General features: G+C 45.4%; 1 non-coding gene across 1 annotated transcript; it reads right to left on the reverse strand.

The window, feature by feature from the left end:
- Positions 1-834: 834 nt before the first annotated feature.
- LOC112607549 lies at positions 835-941 on the reverse strand. The gene has a single exon (XR_003115869.1). It is a non-coding gene; the product is annotated as a U6 spliceosomal RNA (small nuclear RNA).
- Between the last annotated feature and the right edge of the window lie 21,654 nt (positions 942-22,595).

Raw genomic sequence — 22,595 nt, forward strand, 5'->3', positions numbered from 1 at the left:
GTGCATGTGTCTTTATAGTAGAATGATTTATAATCCTTTGGGTATATACCCAGTAATGGGATTGCTGAGTCAAATGCTATTTCTAGTTCTAGATCCTTGAGGAATTGCCACACTGTCTTCCACAATGGTTGAACTAATTTACACTCCCAAAAGTGTAAAAGCATTCCTATTTCTCCATATCCTCTCCAGCATCTGTTGTTTCCTGACTTTTTAATGATTGCCGTTCTAACTGGCGTGAGATGATATCTCATAGTGGTTTTGATTTGCATTTCTCTAATGACCAGTGATGATGAGCTTTTTTTCATATGTTTGTTGGCTGCATAAATGTCTTCTTTTGAGAAGTGTCTGTTCATATCCTTCGCCCACTTTTTGATGGGGTTGTTTGTTTTTTTCTTATAAATTTGTTTAAGTTCCTTGTAAATTCTGGATATTAAACCTTTGTCAGATGGGTAGATTGCAAAAATTTTCTCCCATTCTGTACGTTGCCTGTTCTCTCTGATGATAGTTTCTTTTGCTGTGCAGAAGCTCTTTAGTTTAATTAGATCCCATTTGTCAATTTTGGCTTTTGTTGCCATTGCTTTTGGTGTTTTAGTCATGAAGTCTTTGCCCATGCCTATGGCCTGAATGGTATCGCCTAGGTTTTCTTCTAGGGTTTTTATGGTTCTAGGGCTTACATTTAAGTCTTTAATCCATCTTGAGTTAATTTTTGTATAAGGCGTAACGGTACGAGTCCAGTTTCAGTTTTCTGCATATGGCTAGCCAGTTTCCCCAGCCCCATTTATCAGATAGGGAATTCTTTCCCCATTGCTTGTTTTTATCAGGTTTGTCAAAGAAAAAAATATGAAATGCTTCACGAATTTGCGTGTCATCCTTGCGCAGGGGCCATGCTAATCTTCTCTGTATCATTCCAATTTTAGCATATGTGCTGCCGAAGCGAGCACGGGAGCATTATTTTCAGTGTAGAGTGGTTACGGTTTTGAACTGACTTCTTGGTTTGGTACCTGGCTTCACCATGTATAGCTTGGACATCAAATGCAGATGATGACGGCAGTGGAGGTGGGGTTGGGAGTGGCGTGTGATTGGTAGGGAGAGTTACTTAGAACTGAGGCAGGAGGCCGGGCGCAGTGGCTCATGCCTGTAATCCCAGCACTCTGGGAGGCCGAGGCAGGTGGATCACCTGAGGTCGGGAGTTCGAGACCAGCCTGACCAACATGGAGAAACCCCATCTCTACTAAAAATACAAAATTAGCTGGGCCTGGTGGCACATGCCTATAATCCCAGCTACTAGGGAGGCTGAGGCAGGAGAATTGCTTGAACCTGGGAGGCGGAGGTTGCCTCCTGGGAGCCAAGATTGTGCCATTGCACTCCAGCCTGGGCAACAAGAGTGAAATTCCGCCTCAAAAAAAAAAAAAAAAAAAAAAAAAAAAAAAAAAACTGAGGCAGGATTAAGCCATACACTGTCTAAAGTGCATGCCCTGGACTTGGTCTCTGAATGACATCCATGAGCCCCGTCATCCCTGGAAAACTTCTTTACTGGTTTTACCTGGATCCTGACCCAGATCTCTCTATAATTTGCCACTGAAGTGGTTTTTTTTTTTTTTTTCTTTTTCTTTTTTCTCAGTAGCACCTGCCTGTGATGGCTGTGCATTGGTAAGTCCTAAACGTAGCCTGCATGCTCTGCTCTGCCGTCCTCAGCCCTCTGTCCCCTTCCCCAGCTGCCATGACCAACTTCCCTGTGCATAACAAGGTGTTAGTCATCAACTGGGTGCTGGGGTGAGGGAGGAAGAGTCAAATGGGATTGAACAGTGTTGAGTCGATGTGAGCAAAAGAGACATCACTAATGGAGGAAAAATGATATGTAAGATGATATTACACATGGCTTTTTAAAGCATAGGGGACTGGTGGTCAGTAAAGAACTGAATGCAGTCAGAATAAGAAGATCGAGTAACTTCATTGACTTTTTAAAAATACATACATTTTTAATAGTGTTCTTCATTTAAAAGTAACATTTAAGCAATTGAGAAAATTTCTCTCAGAGAAGTGAAAAGAGAGAGAAAAAGTTTACACATATTCTGATCACAGAATAACTGGCACACTGAGCAAGTGGAAATCCCCAAAGTGTAAACAAACAACCTTCAAACTATTTTTCAAACTGTTGTTCAAGTTGACTCAAACCTGCTCTCTGCCTGGTACTGTTTTGTTCCTTTGGTAAATCTAGGGCAGATGTCTTGACTCCCTTTTTCCCTGTCAAATGAGGAAAGTTCTCTCATGACTTTTAATCACAAAACAAACTCTGTCAGTAATTTAATTAATTAATTAATTTGTTTATTGAGATGGAGTCTCACTCACTCTGTCATGCAGGCTGGAGTGCAGTGGTGAGGTCATGGCTCACTTCAACCTCCACCTCCCTGTTCAAGTGATTCTCCTGCCTCAGCCTCCTAAGTAGCTGGGACTACAGGTGTCTGCCACCACACCTGGCTAATTTTTGTATTTTTAGTAGAGATGGGTTTTCACCATGTAGGCCAGGTTGGTCTCAAACTCCTAATCTCAAGTGATCTGCCTGCCTTGGCCTCCTAAAGTGCCGGGATTACAGGTGTGAGCCACCGCGCCTGGCCTCTGTCAGTGATTAAAATGTCCATTCTATGTAGAAGCAAAATTCAAGATTTAAAATTTCTCTGTAACAAAGACTGACAACTGTCCACCAAAATCCATTTTCCCTTATAATAAAAGTTCTAATCTCATGGCTGGCCAGCAGACTCCATTTCCCAGTCTCCCTTGCAGTTAGAAGTGGCCATGTGACTGAGGTCTAACTAATGGAATGTGAACAGAGGGATAGGTTTCATTTCCAGGCCTATCCCTGAAACACTTCCCATGTGTGCTTCTTCATATTATCTCCTCTTTCTGGTTGGCTGAGATGGGAGTGATCCACATCTGTCTACAATTTGCCACTGAAGTGTTTTTGTTTCTCAGTAGCACCTGCCTGTGATGGCTGTGCATTGATAAGTCCTCAACGTAGCCTGCATGTGGGAGCTATCTGTTAAAGATCATCAGCCTGGTACCCTAACTGTGTGGATGAAGCAAAGCCCACTCACTGCCTTCCCTACTACCCTAAACTGGCACTTTCCTGTACTGTTACATGAGCAAGAAACAGACTTGTACTGAGTTGAGTCACTGCATGTTTGGGACTGTTTGTTACTGCAGCTTCTCACACTCTAACTGATACGTTCTCCAGCTGTGGTCTGTGTCAGGTTAAAAGCCTGCATTGGGAAAAGGAGGCATAATGAGCTCTCTACTATCCTCCTTGGTACCTCCTCATCCCATCCTTAATCCTATTGACTTACTAACTGCAGTTTCTGAACTCTGTAGGGTGGGTTGGAGCATAGAAGCAGCGGGAGAGGCAGGAAAGAGCTTACTTGACTGGGACTGTCATGATCTTGCTGTTTTGGTGCCCTCATTGTTTTGGTAGGCATTCAAAGTTGACCCTTTTTCTTGTGGGTTGCTTTTGTGGGGTGTGCTGGATATCTTTATTTGTCTCTCCAGAGCCAACCTCTCATCCTCCTTCACCCTGCTTTGTTTCTGGGGCTGGCGCATGTAGAATGTATCAAAGGGCTCCCTTACCTTTCAGTGTCTGCTTGAGTTTGGTGAGTGGGAGTCCCAGGCAAGAGTCTGGAGAGAATCAGGGGAGAGATGCTGGGGTAGTTATTCCTCTGGTTCCCTCCCTGTGGGGTCGACATTGTCTGGCTGCATCTCTCCATTGAAGGTTGCAGCTCCCAGCAGGTTCTCTGCAGACAGCCCCCTGGACCTGGGCTCCCAGTTCTGCCCTATTAGGATGCTAAGGCTGTTATTAGCTTCAGAACACTGCACTATTCCCCCAAGGTCTTCTGTCCCACTCACAGCTTCATACATAATCTTTTTATTAATCTCTCCCTGAACAATCTAATTTGAGTGCCATCTATTCTGCTATGCCCCTAATACAGTGGGTTTTTTGAGATGCCCTCACCTGAAACATCCAACAGTGTGCACTTCTGGTGATGTGGGTGATGCATCTGCTATGCTGCAGCTTATAATTTGTCCCTCGGCTCCTGAGCATTCTGTGATCTGTCCTTTCCAATTGCTTCAGAGAAATGGGGGCTCAGAGATGTTCTGTGACTTGCCCAGGGCCCCAGAGTTAGTGGGTGGTTGAGCTGGTGCTCTTCTCCCTGCCTTGTGCCATCTGCATTACCAATCACTTTCCCAAAAACAGTTCTGCCAGGCTGTACTCCCACCAGCTAAAAAGTGAAATAATCCTATTTTTCAGCCTGACTCGAGTGCTACATGGATAAAAGAGTGAGTTGATGGAGCTGGCCTTGGGCAAGCTCATTCTTCCGGCATGTGGACAAATGCCTGACAAGATGATTATATCAGGAAGTTACAGGAAGGAGATGGAACAAGCAATTTAGGCCTGGATTCTGCTGTGCTCTCGCCAAATGAGATAGCCAGGGACTCAGTGAGAGGAGGTGCCAGAAAGGCGCCCTCCGAGCAGGTAGGTGTGGCCAACTGGCCATGTTTGCAAACACTTCAACTTGAGAGGAGGCTGCATCTGCCACCACCACCTCCTCCCCAGCCCTAAAAACATTGTATACTACTTGGGCATCTCTTGGCAAAGGCAGCATTGACTCACAGCAGAGGCAATGTGGGATGTGGCCATTGCTCTCTTGCCTGACGCCCCCCAGAAAGCAAAGCTCTTGCCAGCCCCTCAGCCTGGGTTTTCCCCAAAGCAAATCCAAGTGGATCCAACTGAGGCAATTGCAGGCATCAGGAGTTGCTCCCCCGGGGGGCCTTCTTTGACCCCACCCATGGACTGGGTACTGCTCCTAGATGATTTCATGAGGCCCTGTTCTTATAACCTCTCTTATTTCTTTTATTTATTTACTTATTTTGTGAGATAGGATCTTACTATGTTGCCTAGGCTGGAGTGCAGTGGTAAAATCACAGCTCACTGCAGCCTCAACCTCCCAGGGTTCAGGTGATCCTCCAGCCACAGCCTTCCGAGTAGGTGGCACTACAGACATGCACCACCTTGCCCAGCTAATTTTTTTGTGCTTTTTGTAGAGCTGGGGTTTCGCCATGTTGGCCAGGCTGCTCTCAAACTCCTGGGCTCAAGTGATCCACTCACCTTGGCCCCACAAAGTGTTGGGATTACTGGTGTGAGCCACTGAGCCCAGCCATCCTTTATTATTTCAACAAATGTTTATTGAACACCGACTACTGTTGACCTTTCATATCTGTGGATTCTGCATTTGCAGATTCAACCAACCTTGGATTTAAAATATTTGGAAAAAATACAAATAAAAAATATAGTATAACAACTATTTACATAGCATTTACATAGTATTAGGCATAATAAATAATCTAAAGATGATTTAAAGTGTAAGGGAAGATGTGCATAGGTTGTATGCAAATATTACATCATTTTTTATGAGGGACTTGTGCATCCTTGGATTTTGGCATCTGTAGGGGATCCTGGAACCCATCCCTTTGGATACTGAACGGTGACTGTATGTGCCTAGGCCTATGTTAGAGCCTCGTTCTAAAATTTAGATTATCTTGTAAGTAACCCTTGTTACCACTGTTTTGTAATTATTTCTTTACCCCAGAAGACACCAGGTAAATCACTGGCTTTAAAAATTTAAATATTCTTATTTTTAGCTTGGCTAGAATGCTGTGTGAATTTTGGGAGGCTATGTCTTTTTGTTATTTTAAAAATATTTTATTAAAAAATCTTGGTAGCCTAGTGCCTTGTGCGTTACCTATAAACAGAAGATACTCCATCCATGTTTACTAAGTTAATGAATGGATGTGGCATTTGGTATCCGCTATTGAATAAGCTGGGGCTTGGGGATTCCTTGGCAGTTTTTTTTTTTTTTTTTTCTTTCTGTCAGGGGAGGAAAGCAAGTCTGTCAAGTGCTACTCAGCGAGATATCCGGAGTGTCCAAACCTCTCTCCTTTGCGCTTTTTGCAGCTCCTGTACCTCTTTCCCTGGGGCGGCCAGTATGAATGCATGAGGCACGTGTGGGGACTCTGCTTCTGAGTTCGGATACTGGGGGCCCTCACCATTATCTCTGAATGTTCCAGATGAGAACCCTGAGATCCAGAGCTGCTGCCCCTCAAGGCCTCTAGGCAGAGAGGTGGAGTGGAGGCTAAGTCCATTACCCTTCAGCCACCCAGCACTGCTATGCCAATGCGTTTACCATTTCAGTGCCTCCTCACTGGTCTAAGTGACAGATGCTGACATTCACACATTGTCAGCCAGGGTGGGTGGCACCGTGCCATGGATGGCACCAAATTGGGTGTTGAGGAAGTACTGCTGTGTCCCTTCCCCCCGGCCCTCCCAGCTCATTGGCCCCAGTTGTGCATGTAGCAGGGCCTCAGTAAATAGGTATGGGAATGAGCAGAGTGATCTGCCTCAGGAATCTTAGAAAAACACGGAAACAACCTTACCAACAGTACTTGGTCTAACACATCATAGCCCTCTAAGTGGTTTCACTGTTATCTTGTTTCATGTACCTGCTGTCGTTTGAAATTGTTTCAGGGTATAAGCATATAATTAAAATATCAATTAAGCCACGTTCTGAAATACATCAGGCTATGTGTGAGCATGAATTAGGAAAAAGTCAAATGACAATTCATCAATCTAGGACTCATTCCCCAGGTACAATCCACAACCCACCTCCCCTGCATCCCAGTTTTGCTCCAGGTATGTTACAGTCCTCACTGCACTGTGCCTTACTAATTGTTCGTCATGTTGCTCTCTTGTCTCCTCCCTCGGGAATTCTTCCTCCTTTTTCTGTATGTAAAAGAAAATCTTCCTTAATCTTCAAAGCTGTGGTCCTGGAGCTCCAATTTTGTTTGTGTTTTTGTAACATCCTTTCCCCCCATCCATTCTTGCAGACTTTGCTATTGCCTTCGATGCTGCCGCAGGCCTGCACTCTATCACTCCTTACATTGTATTGTAATGATTCCCTTCCCTTCTCTTCCCTTCCTTTTTCCCTTCCTTTCCCCTCCCTTCCCCTCCCCTCCCCTCCCCTCCCTTCCCCTCCCTTCCCTTCTCTTCCCTTTTCATTTTTGAGACAGAGTCTCACTCTGTTGCCCAAGCTGGAGTGTAGTGGTGCAATCTTGGCACACTGCAACCTCCGCCTCCTGGGTTCCAGTGATTCTCCTTCCGCAGCCTGCCAAGTAGCTGGGATTACAGGCATCCACCACTATGCCCGGCTAATTTTTTATTTTTAGTGGAGATGGGGTTTTGCCCTGTTGGCCAGGTTGGTCTCAAACTCCTGACCTCAAGTGATCCGCCCACCTTGGCCTCCCAAAGTGCTGGAATTACAGGCCTGAGCCACTATGCTCTGCCTGTAATGACTAATTTTGTTCTATCACATCAGACTGATCACCTTGAGGGTAGGGCTATTTTATTACCTCTAGTGCCTGGGACCCTGTAGGCATTGAATGCATATCTGTTAGATGAAAAAAGAGATGTTCCTGGGGCACTTGGTGGCCTGGTCAAGTCCTTGGCTGATTGGCATTTGTTAACCTTGCTGTTCCCCTCATCCCTCAGCCCAGTGCCCAACAGAGCAGGCTTCCTGGTGGTAAGGCCAGCACTGGGAGTATAGCCCTGTTTCTGCACAAAGCTGCTTGCCAGGTAAAGAATAAATCTCAAATGTTACAACCTGTGTGCTTTATTTTTTAATCATTAAAAAAGCCCCAAGACTATAAAACAGAAAACACCCACAAACCCCACAAAAATCCATTCTCTTGGCAAACAATATCCCTAGCAAGGATTATGGAACATTTGGCTTCTCTGAATGCACCTGGCAGTGTATTCTATATTGCATTCTCCAAAAAAACAATTACCTCTGCAGACAGTAGATAAGACACGTGAGTGTGTGTGTGTGTGGGAGTGTGTGTGTGTGCGTGCGCGCGCGCATGTGTAAGTGCACACACATGCACTGAGGACATGGTGTGGTTGAAAGGGTATGGATTTCAAAAGGCAGGCAGACCGAGGTTCAAGTCCAGCTGGACTGTCACCAACAGTATGACCTAGGGCATCTGTAAAATGGGACTAACAAGACCTATATTGGGAGGTTGTGTGAGGATCCAAAGGGAGCCACAGCACCACCAGAGTTCCTGACACTCAAATGCTCTCCCCAGAGGGCAGAGTGAAGGCTGAGGATGCCCTTCAGTTTCTGGAAAGTTTTGTCTCCCGGAGCCTTATATGCATGATCCTTGTCCTATTTTTTGTGGAATTTGACAGTACTGCCTGTTGTTCTTTATTTTTTTCTCTTTTCTCTCTGTTCCCCCCAACCCCGCTTTTTTTTTTTTTGAGATGGAGTCTCACTCTTTTGACCAGGCTGGAATGCAGTGGCACGATCTCGGCTCACTGCAACCTCCACCTCCCAGGTTCAAGCGATTCTTGTGCCTTAGCCTCCCGAGTAGCTGGGATTATAGGTGTGCACCACCATGCCTGGCTAATTTTTGTATTTTTTAGTAGAGATGGGGTTTCATCATGTCGGCCAGGCTGGCCCACCTTGGCCTCCCAAAGTTCTGGGATTACAGGGCTGAACCATCGTGCCTGGCCATTGTTCTTTGTTGTTATTGCTCCTAATGAGACTGGAACCACCTCAAGGGTGGGGCCATGTCCAGTACTTCTTTCTATCTTGCAGAGGAGAAGTTCACCAGATGGATTGGCCAGATGGGTCCTGGATCCATTGGGAAGATGCCTGGGAAAATCTGAATTTTCTTGGGGGACTTCTTTGCTTCTAGTTCTCCACCACCAGGCTGGGAGAGGGTCCTGACACCAAAAGTTCATTTCAGAATCTGCCTTTCAGCCCTTCCTCCTGGTCAAAGGTGTGAGTATGGCTGGCATGATGGGATGGAAAGAACACGGGCTTCTCAATCCCCAATCTAGCACTAGTAAGCTGTGGGAGTTGCAATCCTCTCAGACCTCCATTTCCTATTCATAAAAGTGGGAACAGTGGGACTGCTTCTAGGCCTCAGTGACAGGGCACGGCACCATCTAGCACATTAAAGTGCTCAGTTTTTCTTGCTAATGCCGTAAGGAGATTTGAAATATAAATGCATTCCCGGACTCCAGTGTTGCCCCCTTTAATAGAAACTATTGGAGGTTGGGTTCTGAGAATGTGAATTTTTGAGGCACTCCCAGTGAGACTCTGAGAAGCAGCTATGTTTGGGAATGACAGCTTTTCCATTCTTCAATTCCAGATGCTATTCATAATGAGATGCACTACCAATAACACCTTCTCAGGAAAAAAATGTGTCAATTACCCATTAAATTTATACATTTCAACCTCAGGCACATTAAAAATTGCACCCCTGGACTGTGCATTGTCTCAGCTGTGGTCACAGGACTGAAGGAGAAATCCATGTGGTGTGAGGCAATAACCATGACTGTGATTAGACGGCAGCCTCGATGATCACCTGGTATACACCATGCTGGGAGGCCACTGAGACTGCTGTGCATCATCTCCCAGGCCTGGGATGCGGAGTGTCGGAGGATCAGTCCCGTGTCTCTCTTCTCCAGCATCTCTCAGCTGGATGCACAGGGCTGGCTGTCTTTGTGATTCAGACTTTCAGGAGTCAAGCCAAATTGAGTCAGAGCATGCTCCTCAGTGTCTGCCCCACCACTGAGAGGGGTCAGCCTTCAGCTGGGATCTGGCAGACCAGTCTGCACTGCAGGGCTTTCTCGTTGCTGTTGGAGCTTCTTTGCTCCTCGCAGAGTCGGGAAGGGTGGGAGGGCCTCTGTCAGAGCTCTCTGGCCCTTTCTCCATGTTGGCTCAGTCCCTGGGGCTGTGCTTGTGCCTTGATTTCCCTCCTTGGTTCATTGTATTTGTCGGGATTCAGGCAGGAAAACACAAACCAGGCGTGGTGTATCTGACAGAGGAATTTAACACTGGCTATAGAATGTGTAGATGTTGGAAGGCTGGGATGGCAAGAGGGAGACCGAGAGGTGGCCCAGGGCTTATGACCTGTAGGAAGCTGCTGCCCCAGCTGGGGAAGCAAAAAGAAGGAGGGTTATCATTAGGATCTGGGATGCAGAGGAGGAGCAGTGCTGTGGAGGAGGGACTGCTGCAGCTAGAGCTGAGATGATGGAAATGGCACAGCTGCTTGAGAGACACCACCTGGAGAAGAAGGAATGAGAGAAAGAGTGAGAGGAATAGAAGATCAGCACTACTCTCCCAGCATCTCTTATTGAGAGAGCTTGTGAAGAAGTCAGCTGGCAAAGGAGCCAAGTGTGACCGAGCCGTGTGCAGAGAGTGTGCTGGGCCTGGGAGGCAATAGACAAACAATAAGTACATTCAGGCAGTCAGCACATATTTACTAAGTACCTTTTCTTTTGAGATTGAGTCTCACCCTGTTGCCAGGCTGGAGTGCAGTGCTGCAATCTCAGCTCACTGCAACCTCCACTCCTCAGGTTCAAGTGATTCTCCTGCCTCAACTTCCTGAGCAGTTGGGACTACAGGCACACGCCACCATGCCCAGCTAATTTTTGTATTTTTACTGGAGACGGCATTTCACCATGTTGGTCAGGATGGTCTTGATCGCTTGACATTGTGATCTGCCTGCCTCGGCCTTCCAAAGTGTTGGCATTACGGGCATGAATCACTGTACCCGGCCTACTAAGTACCTTTTAAATGCCAGACACTGTTGTGATGCTGGGGAGTGAGCAGGGAACAAAATAGAAAATTCCCTGCCATCTAGGAGCCAGCATCTTAGTTGGGGAGACAGTCAGCAAACATATAAAAAAAGTAAAATATGTAATCTCTTAAACGGCAGTAAGAGCTACAGAGAAAAATGAACGCAGGAAGTGGGCAGCGAGTGGTGGGAGTGGGTGGGTGGGCAGGAAAGGTCTCACTAAGAACAGTTTAAGCAAAGACCTGGATGAAGCCAGGCAATGAGACCCGAGGTGTTCGGGGAAGAGCATAGCAGGCAGAGATACAGCAAGGGCAAAGGCCTTGAGGCCTGCCTTGGACAAGGAAAAATAAAGAGGCCCGAGCAGAGTGTGCAAGGGGAGAAGCAGTAGGAGATGAGGGCAGGGGGATACAGCTGAGCAGTTTGGGCTCCAGAAATAAAAAAAAAAAGGGGGACTCCTTAGGATAGGTGGGCTACCTAAAAAATCTTTATGTAGGTTTTTGTTAGGCCCTGGGCTCCCTCTGACTGATGACCTGGGTGACTTGTACTGACATCCCCTTCCTCCTCTTGTAGGACCATAGAGCGGTCAGAGGATGGGGCTGGAGGACAGACCCTGCAGGGCCATCATGATGGCTTCAGCTTTGATGCTAAGTGAAATGGAAAACCTTCTGCCCTGCTGAGTGCCCGCTATCTCCTCCCCACACCCCAAGTCAGGAGTAGAGCTCTCTGCCTTGACCCCCAGCTCAATTACTGGGATTCTCCTTCCCCTGATCCCAGCAGACACAGATTCTCAACTAGGCTACAGGCTTCCCCAAAACAAAACCCCTGCCTATTTACATATCACTGCATGTCTGACTGGGGCTTGGCACCCAGTAGGGGCTTAGTAAATACCGGTGAATGAATGAGCAGTTAAGCAGATCCTCAGATCTCACATTGGTCACCAGCTTTGTGACTCAGCTGCTCAATCAAAGTCTATGTCAGTTGGGTGCACAAAATCAGTCCATTAGTTAGTTGGAATCAGCCAAATAATAAAGCAGTTGCTTGACTGAATTTCTAAACTGGCCACATGAAACCTGTGTGGTTACAGTCTCAGTCTCTATGAGAACTTTGGGGCTGCAGCGTTACTGCACAGGTGTGTCCACCCCACTGCTTTCTGGTAATGATGGAGGTTTTTCCCCCCATTTATTAGTGATGAAGGGTTTGTTGGAAATAATTGTATTTTTAGCAGCACAGTTAATGAACTAGCTAAGCATCAATAGATGAAATCATAAAACCATTAAACACCAAGAGCAATAATGGGAAACTGCGTCTGGTGGTAATGAAATTAAGTGTCTTTATGAGGTCACTTTATTACTTTTCTCCTCGGCTCTCTTGCCCTCCCAAGTACGTGGTGACTGCTGCTCCTAATTGCTGTTTCACTAAAATGCACAATGCTCTCCATTTGGCGTTTTAAGTTCAGTGTATTTCTAGGGCCTTCAGGATCATTAAACCCTCCACCAAGAGAGTGCAATAGAAGTTGCAGTTATGAGAGTTTCTGGAAGTGGCCCAGTAGTACAGAAGAATGAGGATAGCAGAAAGGGTTGAGAAGGAGTTAAGAAAGACCTGCTGGACTTTACTGAGCCCACACTGTTGAGTCACGTGGTCAAGGTTGAGCCTATGCAACTTTGGCACAGCCTCCAAAGCCAGGGCAAAGTCACTCACAGAGGGACTGGGTGGCTATGGTTATACCTGTGCTTGAACCATGCTTTTCAGCTTGGGAGCAAGCTCATGTGCATGATTTCCTTTGACCCTGTGACAATCCCATATGATACGTTTTTATTCTCACTTTTCAGATGAGGAAACTGAGGCTCATAGAATCACCCAGGTCCCGCTGCTGTGTAGAGGGCAAAGCTGGTGTGCTTTCCCCATGCCAGAGGCCTTAAGGGTCTGGAGCCAACTCACTTGCTAGTGATTTAAACCTTGTGCAACCAAACTCATGGCACTATACTTAATGCAATAATTCAAGAAATATTCATTGAGTATCTACTGTAGGCTAGGGATACAATGAGCAAAACAGAATCCTTCTCTATCCTCAGGGAACTTAGGTGTAGCTGGGGAGAGTTCCACCAGCAACAATGTGCGGTGAGTTCGGTGAATCAGAGAGAAAGCACCATGTTACGGAAGCTGCTGGCAGGAGGCTCTGATCATATCTATGGGACAGAGAAGCCTTCCTGGAGGAAGCAAGGTTTGAGCTGAAACCTGAAGGATAGAAGATAAATAGATGAAGGAGGGGGAAGAGCGCACAGGCCAGGAGGAAGCCTGCACAAAGGCGTGGCTGACATGTAAGAGAGATTGGTGGCTGAGGAACTGGATTGATTTAGGAGGCATCATCAATCGATAAGGCTAAGGAACTGATTCAGTTGTGGGGCTCATGGAGAGACAGGAGTTGGGAATCTGCACTCCCCACCCCAACCCCAGTTCCTGGCATGGTCACCTGTAGGATGGCAGTGCATTTACTGAGACAGGGGGTGCTGTGGAGGAGCCTAACGGTGGAAGTGAGGTTGGGAGAAGATAATGAACGATTATCTTATCTATGGTGATGAAAATGAGCCCTAAAAGGCAGTTCAGCTGACCCAACTTTGTTATGATCTCAGGGTCGAGAACTGAATTAAAACCCCAATGTAGACATGGTGTTAATTATTTCACTGAGGCCACCAATTAAGGCTGTAAACACTGAGTTTGTTTCTACCCTACTGAGAAATCGAAAGGACAGAGTGAAGCTTCAACATGATCGTCACCAACTGGAACAATCAGGCTAAACATGATGAGATGTAACAGGGATAAATTTAAATTACACTCCTTAGGTTCGCAAAATCAGTTGTTTCTGTAAAGGATGAAAAACCTGACTTAACAGCAGCTCATGTCAACAGAACCTAATAGAGTCAGTTGGCTATGAATTCCACACAAGCTGACGTGGTGCTGTGGCTGCCCCTTTGTAAGGAACATGGCTGTGCTGCAGCCAAGCAAGGATAGGCCAAGGTAAACATCCTGCGTGACTCAGTCAATTTGTAGTGCAGGAGCATAGCTCCAACTTGTTGTATAATCATAGCCATGTAGCCATAATATGGGAAGGCTCATAACTTGGCTTGGAGCCACTATCATCTGTAAAAGGTGTAATTGCCCTGCTGACACTGTACAGGCATGCTCGTGCCCAGAGAAAGACAGAGAAAGCCAGAGCTGTGGAGCCAGGACACAGCTTGGCTCGCTTGTGCCCATAGGGCAAGAGTTAAGCTGTTTACCCTGAAGGGACTGCTGGTTGTGTAGCTGTATGTGGGAGCCGCTGGAGCAAGCAGCCGAGACAGAGACAGACAGTGTAAGAGAGCTGCTGAATAAAGTTACATTTCACCTACTTATGGCTCCCTAAGTGTTCCTCCTATCCATCTGCCATTCATCCACCAAATCCCTTCAGACCTCAGCATGGGCTGGAACCTGACCTTAAACTTAACAACCTTCTTCCACTTCTAATGCCCCCTTGATGTATGAGATGTTGGAGAGGAACCCATGAAACTTCTCTGATAAGGATAGAGAAGAACCTGTAAGAAAAGTGCAGCAGCCAAGGAGAGAGGCCAGCTCAAAGAGATGTCTGTAGGGAAGTCAGGGCTGGCTTATAGGCTCGAGTGTTGGGGAGCTGCATGCCGTGTGATTGGAGGGTGTCTCTAACAAAATACCTGAAAAAAAAACAAACAGAGGCAAGGGGCATAATTCTTAGCTAACCAGGGGGCCTCAGAGAGAGGGATTTGTTAGAGCTAGGAGAAGAAGGAAGGATGCACCAAGGAAATGATAAAGGATGAAGCATTGCAGAAAAGCCGGTTGCTGTATTAATTCATGTCAGTCATGTGTTTGAGCTCTGATTTTGTGTATAGCCCTGTGCTGTGGGAAATGCTATGAAACAACAGCCACAGAATCAACAGCGCTGACTGGTATGGCTCAGATGACCAGTGCTATTCAGAGGATGGTGAGGGGTCACCAGGGAAGAAGCCATCGAGGAGCTGCTTGAGCAGGCCCTTGATGGAAGGGGCTGGGGAAGATGTCACTGCAGGGCGTGAGCTGGGCAAGGTGAAGAAATCAGCTGACTGGAGTCTTCAGAAATGGGGTGGAATAGGTAAGGGAAAGCCCAGATCTGGGCGTGGTTTGTGGGCCAGGGAGGAGCTGAGATGGGTAGAAGGTGTGGAGGTGAGCTCTTCCCTGGGGAATACAGAGTTCATGGAAGGGTCTCCTGACTCCTGGCTGGTGAAGCTGAATTGAATGATAACCCTGAACCTATAACTTTCCTTTTGATTGTTTTCTCTCATCATAGTGTGTGCCCTGTGTTGTTGACGACCCTTGTGTTGTGCTGATAATTCATCACAGAGGTGAGTGCCCAGAGAACAGTGAGGAGGGAAGCCCAGAGGCAAGGTTTTGCAGGGAGAAACCCCAGTGCTTTCTTATGAGAAACCAAATGAATGAGATAGGGATGTGCAGGTGATATCTAAATTGTATACAGTCCCCTTCTTCCTTCTTTTCTTCCTTTCTTTCTTCCCTGGTATGGTTTGAATGCATCCCCCCAGAGTCATATGTTAGGTACTCCCCAAGGCAAGTGTTGTGAGGTGGGACCTAATGGGAGGTGTTTAGGTCATGAGGGTAGAGCCCTCATGAATGGATTAATGCTGCCATATAAAGGGTTTCTGGGAGTGGGCTCTCTGTCTTGTCCTGCCTTCCATCATGTGAGGACACAACGTGCAAGGCACCATCGTGGAAGAACAGAATATCTTCATCAGACATCAAACCTGCTGATGCCTTGACCTCAGACTTCCCAGCCTTCAGAACTGTGAGCCAATAGATTTCTGTTTACAAATTACTTAGCCTGTGGTATTCTGTTATAGCAGCACAAAAAGAAGTCCCCCCCCGACATTCCTCACTCCCTCCAACCTTTATTGAGCAATTGCTGCATAACTGTATTGTGCTAAGGGATGGAGATACAAAGATGACTAGAACACAGTTCCTGCTCCCTAAGAGTTCTCAGTCGAGACACACAATTAAGTAACACAGCTCTTTGATCTTAAAATGTACTGTCAATATAATAACAGGTTTTCAGAAGAAAAAAGTCAGAAACACTACCACAGTCAATGTCCACATTAGCAAAATATTCTGGTTTCAGAAACACTCAAGTGTGAAAAAACAGGTTTTAAAATTGAGCAGTATGAACAGAGTAATCATTTTCACAATAGGAGTGGGCCCATTGACCTATCAGGACATGAAAATGTGGGGAAAAATGTGTCTTGGAATTGATAGTTACAGCGGTGTGATCATTGTCACAACGGGTGGGAACAAAACACCACTGGAACCCACTGGAGGAAGCCCTTAATGCCGTGTGGGAACACCAGACAAGGCTCCTGGCAGGAGATAGTGTTGGAAGGCTGCCTTCTAGGCTAACAGTGATGGTCAAGGGGAGGGTAAAGAGTCCAGAGGAGGTAGGGTTCCAGGCAGAGGGAGCAGCTTTTGCAGAGGAAGGAGACAGAGGCGGGTGTGATTGAGAGCAGCTCTTTGTTGTCTTTGTTTGTGATTGTTATCAGCAGTGGAGCAGAGGGGGGCTTCAGTCTGAAGGGGCCTGGACCAGTCTCATCACAAAGACAACAGGGAAGGAGACATGAACACTGCAGGGCAATTGAATGAAACATCTTCGCTGAACTTTCCCTGTCTCTTGAAAAGTTTTTATGTATTCTTATGTTTACATAAGTCATAAACCAATTGCCTAATGCAAAAATGGTGTGTTCTTGAATAGTAAGAATAGGCAACAGATTTTAATCAATAGACTCAGAATTTTTCATTAAATCTGCTTGCTTATTTCCTTAAACCTTTTCTCCAGGGCAAATGTGCCCTTTAGAAGTGATTGATTGTGTTGCTCCCATTGGTATCCACACTCTTTAGGCTCTTTCTCTCTCTCTCTTTTCCTCTCTCTGCCTCTCTCTCTCATCTTCCCAGTTGTTGTCAAGCAGCTGCCCTCAGCTGAAACATCAGGCAGGCATCAAGGAGTATGTTTTTTGTTCAAATGCGTGCACATGTAAAGCTGTTTCTGAATTGCATCTTTGCAAAATAACCTTTGGGGATCGACATGATGAGGATGCCATTAGCAGGAATTTCATCTGCGTGGATCCCAGGAAGGGGAGAAAGGTACCATAGTGTGGAAAGAAAGCCTAATAAATAAACAGTCTGGAATGTCCTTCCCAGGAAGGCCTGTTGAAAGAGATGAACAGTACTGGATTAATTAATTTTCCTGGGTGGTGCCACTTTGTGTTTCTGGGGCAATACATGGTCTCTTGGGGCCAAGAAGCACCCCTCTGGTTCTGGTCTTTTCTGCATTTATTCAATAAATATCTCAACTCACCATGTGTCCAGGGGAGAGAATCTCCTGGCTGCTCCCTCTGCAGACCCTCCCTGAGTCCCGGGAGGGCCCCGAGTCATCAGAGCACAGAGAATCAGGGTGGGTCCAGGTTCTGATGGAAACTGCACGGGGTAGGAATCACGTCAGCCTCCTCTTGCTGCTACTGCCACTGGAGCCCCTTCACAGCATGTTTCCTCTTCTGTGAAATCAGCTTGTTTACTATGGTTGACCCTTGAATGACATGGGTTTGAACTGCACAGGTCCACTTTTACACAGATTTTGTTCAACAAACATATTGGGATTTTTTTAGGGGAGGGAAATGTACAACAATTTGAAACAACTCACAGATGAGCCATGTGGCCTAGAAATGTCAAAAAAATTAAGGAAAGCTATGTCACGAATGCATAAAATATGTGTAGATACTAGTCTCTTTTATCATTTACTTCCATAAAATACCCCTAGACAGGAAGACCTCCTTTTCCTCCTCCTCTTCAGGCTACTCAGCGTGAAGACTTGAGGATGGAGACCTTTATGATGATCCACTTCCACTTAATGAATAGTAAATGTGTTTTCTTCTCCTCATGATTTTCTGAACATTTTCTTTTTTCTAGCTTACTTTATTGTAAGAATACAGTATATGATACATATGCCATACAAAATATGTGTTGTTTATATTATCAGTAAGGCATCCAACCAATTGTAGGCTATCAGTTAAGTTTTAAGGGAGTTAAGTTTTGAGGGAGTCAAAAGTTATATGTGGATTTTCAACTGCGTGGAGGCAAGGGGTTGGCACTCCTGGCCCTTGTGTTGGTCCAGGGTCAACTGCAGTTGATCTCTAAGACTCTGTTTCAGTTCTGTGGCAGTGAAGATACCCATTGCTGAATGTTTAGGCCATGTGCCAGGCACTTTGCTAAGAGCTTTACATATATGATCTCATTTAATCTTCATGGCAACTGTGTGAGGTTCATGCTTTTATTATCCCGTTTTACAGATGAGGAACTGAGGCTTAGAGATGTTATGAACTTAGCCCTGGGAAATACAACTGGGAAGTGGCAGAACTGGAATGAGTTCGTGTGTCTGATTCTGTCGCCCACACCTTTAATGCATTATCTTAGTGTGCTTGGGCTGCTATAATAAAACACCACAGGCTGGGTTTCTTAAACAACAGACATTTCTCACCGTTCTGGAGGTTGGGAGGTCCAAGCTCAAGGTCCCAGCAGAATCTGATGAGGCCTCTCCTCCTGGTTTGTAGATGGGTGCCTTCTTGCTCTATCTTTGCATAAGGGGGAGTGAAGGTAGGGGAGCCAGTGGGAGAGAGAGAGAGTCTTTTACTCTTCTCATAAGGATACTAATCTCATGATGGGAGCTCCACCCTCAGGACTTCATCTGAACCTTTTGTTTTCTAGAGGCTGCACCTCTTAATGCCAACACAAAAGGGGGTTAGGACTTCAACATAAGAATTGTGGGAGGACACAGACATTTAATTCATCATATGCATTATGCAATATTGCTTCCTTCCACGATACAGAAAAAGTATGGGTGGGGAACACTGGGTCACCGTTAGAAGCACGGTAGGAGGCATACACCTCCCTCCCTCGAGAGGGAGTAGTCAAGGGCAGGCTGCTGTGTCTGTGAGCAGGACACAGGGAGCTGTGAAGAGGGCTTCTGTGCACTGCTTATGAAGCCAGATACACCTTGGGGACAAGCTACCCCCCAGGTGTATCTAGGATTGTTTGTGAAGATCCATCTGTTCATTTCACAGATATGTTTTGAACACCTACATTATATTAGGGTCTGTGAATTCAATGGTGAAACAAAAAGATCGCATTGAATCCTTGGCAGGGCTTGATGGAGGGCTGTGAGAGTATTACTGGGGGACCAGCCTGGGGCTGGCAGAGAATGTGGTTGTTAAAGTTGTGTTTAAGGAAGTGATTTCTGAACTGACCTCTATAGGATCTGAATGATTTAACCAGACACAGGAGGGAAAGGCAGGAGGAGGGCCAGTGTGGCTGGAGCTGGAGGAGGGTATGGAGGGCCCGGTTCTCTAGGGTTTTGTCGGTAACTTAAGTAGTTTGCTATTGCACTTAGAACAAAGGTTTTCATCAGGATTTGAATCAGGAAAGCAATGTGAACAGATCTGCACTAACACAAAGTCCCTCTGGCTGCTGTGTGGAAGAGGCTGTAGTGGGAGTTGGTGGGCTGATGCCTTAGACCAAACAAGAGCTGGCAGTAGCTGGGCTAGAGTTGGCAGAGGAAGGATCAGTGGGATATTTAGGAGGTAAAATCAGCAAGACATGGGGGGATGGATTGAATTAAGGGTTGCAGGAGACATAATCTACATAAACTGAGATGGGCAAGCACATTTGATACCCTGGTTTAGGAACCTGTGCTTTAGCGGTAATGCCCCTTCTTAATGCTTCCCAAGCTGTCTAGCTATATCAGTCCGGATGACTTCACCTGCATGGTAAGAAATCCCCCAACTCAATGGTTATAAATAATCAGAAATCATCTCACATAGCAGGAAGTCCATGGGTGGTAGCACTTGCTCCAGTGGTAGAATCAGCTCTGTGATGTCACCAAGGACTCAGGCTCCCTCTCTCTCTTCACTCTGCTGATTCCCACTGGGGCCAGCTTCCCTGGTGGTGGCAAGGTGACCTTGGCATTTCCAGGCATCAGACACCCAGTCACAACCACATTCTTCTCAGGCTCATCTGGCTACACAGAGTCAAGCTGTGTGCTCTGCCAGGAAAATGGGATGACTGTGAAGGCATAGACTGATAAGAATTTCGCCATGGATTGCAAATGGGGTCATCTCTGAAAAGTAGACAGATGAACTAACCCAGGGTCCTGTTAGGGGAACTAGACATGGGGGCTCATTGGATTTGTCATGGTGCCCTGGACCAACACATCTCAGATTTTGAATTTCTTAGATCAATAAACACAATACAAAGAGTGGGTGGGGGAACTGACATAGGATTGCTGACTTTTCACTTTCACCTAGTAAATATTAAAAAAAATACCATCTGCTGTCTCTATCATTTCATTGGAAGAACATCTTAAAAGCAAAGAAGAAAGAATCCTTGTGTTTCATAAGTTTAGCATTATAAACATTTACTCTTTTTCATTTCTTTTATCTGAAATTTGGGAACCAGTCTCTTGGGACCACTCTGAGCTATATATGGCAGAAGTTCTTAACTTGAGTCTGTAGATTGCCACCCTACTGCTAAGGGGTCTGTGGAATAGGAGCCAGAGGCTCCATGAACTTGGGTAGAGAAAAATTATAGCTTTTTTTTTTTTTTTTTTAACTATCTTCTATGTGAAATGTAGCATTTCCTTCAATTACAAATGTGGCAACAAACCAGTCATATTAGCTCTAACTGTGATTTTGTCATTAATAGAATCGCAAATGTTTTCGTATCACATTACAGTTGTTGTAGATATCTGGAAATGTCATTAACACCCACGACTATTTTGAAATCACAGAAGCTCTCAGACTGGCTGCTAGACAGCATGTGAGCTCAGAATTCCCCACAGACTCTCCTGCTCTACATCTGGCCACTTGTGGCAACTTGGTACCTCAACAGGGCAGTCATCAAGCAGCAGATCTGAGTGTTTTCCTGTAGGTGACCCAGATTTTCCAGCATCCCTTAACTGAATTGTTTGTGGATGAATTTGCAGAAGGAGTTGAATCGTTTTAATGGTTTGTGAAGTTTTGCAATCTGAACTGTTCTAACTTGAATTTTTAACTCTCCGTAGGCAGTGCCACCTTGGGTGGCACAGCTGAGTTGGGATAAGTCTGATTGATGAGTGAACTGTCGGAGTGTGATATGTAAAGCAACTTCTTGTGATTGCTGACAGATTGCACGGTGATGCAGGTCGTGCACGGTGCGATAAGCTCTGGGAGAAGCAGAAGTCCTCTCTATTTTTTTTCTGGATTTACTCTGTATTTGTGCAATGTCTGTGATATGAAGTGCGGTCTCACATGCACACTATGTTACTCACATGTTGTTCTTGCACTATTATTTTGTGAAAATATCACATACCTAAAAAAAAAACCTTTGTGAGAAACACTGACAATATCAGAAATGAGAATCATTACTTCTAAAAAGTCATAGGAAATCACATGCAGCACTAGCTAAATTCCAGGTAGGATAGGACTCGTGATCAACTGTGGTAATCCCACATCTGTGCAGGGGTTAAAAGATACTAACAGTACTGAAACCTTGGGTAATCATAAAACCTGTCTTATTTTACTCACTGGTCATAAAATTTAACAAATATTTGACACTTTACTTAATTAATATACAAATGATTGCCTCCTATGTAGGTCTATCAAACAAATTACTTAGGAATCATAAAGAAAATATGATGCTTCAAAGAATGTTAGTGGCATAAAACATTTTATTTTAGCTTTATTTATTATTTATTTTTTACAGACCCAATTTATCTTCAGGCTGGGAAAAGAAAAGGAAGGCCTGATGAAAACTGTGTATTTGGCTTTGTTTACATTAATGAAGTGACCGGACAGAAAAAGTCACAATGACTTTTTTCTTTTGTGAAAAAAATTATTGGGAATGGAATTTTGAAGTCAGGAAGACTGAAAGAGGACCCACCGTTGTCTATCTGGAAGATGTATCCAAAATGCCCAGTTTTGTGTGCATGTGTATGAAGGAAGTTCAGTTAGAAAAAGCTTGCAGCTTGGGCAATACAGCAAGACCTTGATTCTAAAATTTTTTTTTAAAATTAGCTGGGTGTGATGGTGTGGCACCTGTGGTCCCAGCTACTCAGGAGGCTGAGGTAGGAGGATCCCTTGAGACTGGGAGGTCAAGGCTGCAGGGCGAAATAATAGCGTCACTGTACTCTACCTCAACTCTACCTCGGTGGGGGGCGGTGGGGGGGAAGGAAAAGGAAAAGAAAAAGAAAAAAAAGCTCAGATACTTCAAAATGTGGATTTGGCATAAAAACCTTTTCTTGAAGCGTTCTTGAAATTTCTTACCAGATGCCAAACAGAAAAAGCCTCACATTACTGGAGAAACTTTATCTAAAGCCACATACAGTGGGAATATGGAGTAGATTTGTGAATAGAAACAGGTAAAAACTGGAGGTGATTATTTAGTCAGATGAGGTGCTTCTATGAAGAATAATAGGCATGTCTTGAAGCAAGTTATGGAGGAAGTGGTCGCCTCGCCATTACTCCCACACGTCACTCTGTGAAACTACAGGTATCTTTCCAGGTAACCACCTGCGTGTTTTGTGCATGATGCGCCTGCTGACTTCAACAAAGAAAGATTTTGTTTTGTGAGTGTCTTCGGAAACTACAAAGGCTGCTGATGTTTTGCAGATGGTATAAAGGTTTTTGTTCTGTTTTGCTTGTGTCAAACAAAAGTGACTCGACAGAAAAGGTTCATTTCCTAGCACAGACAGTGCTGTCGCAATGCGTGGCTGTGCATCTGACTTCGCCACTTGAGTAAAACGGAGTACCTACCTTGTTCTCACTCACCGCATTTCACAC

Source organism: Theropithecus gelada, chromosome 14 (assembly GCF_003255815.1).
Source record: "Theropithecus gelada isolate Dixy chromosome 14, Tgel_1.0, whole genome shotgun sequence".
NCBI lineage: Eukaryota > Metazoa > Chordata > Mammalia > Primates > Cercopithecidae > Theropithecus > Theropithecus gelada.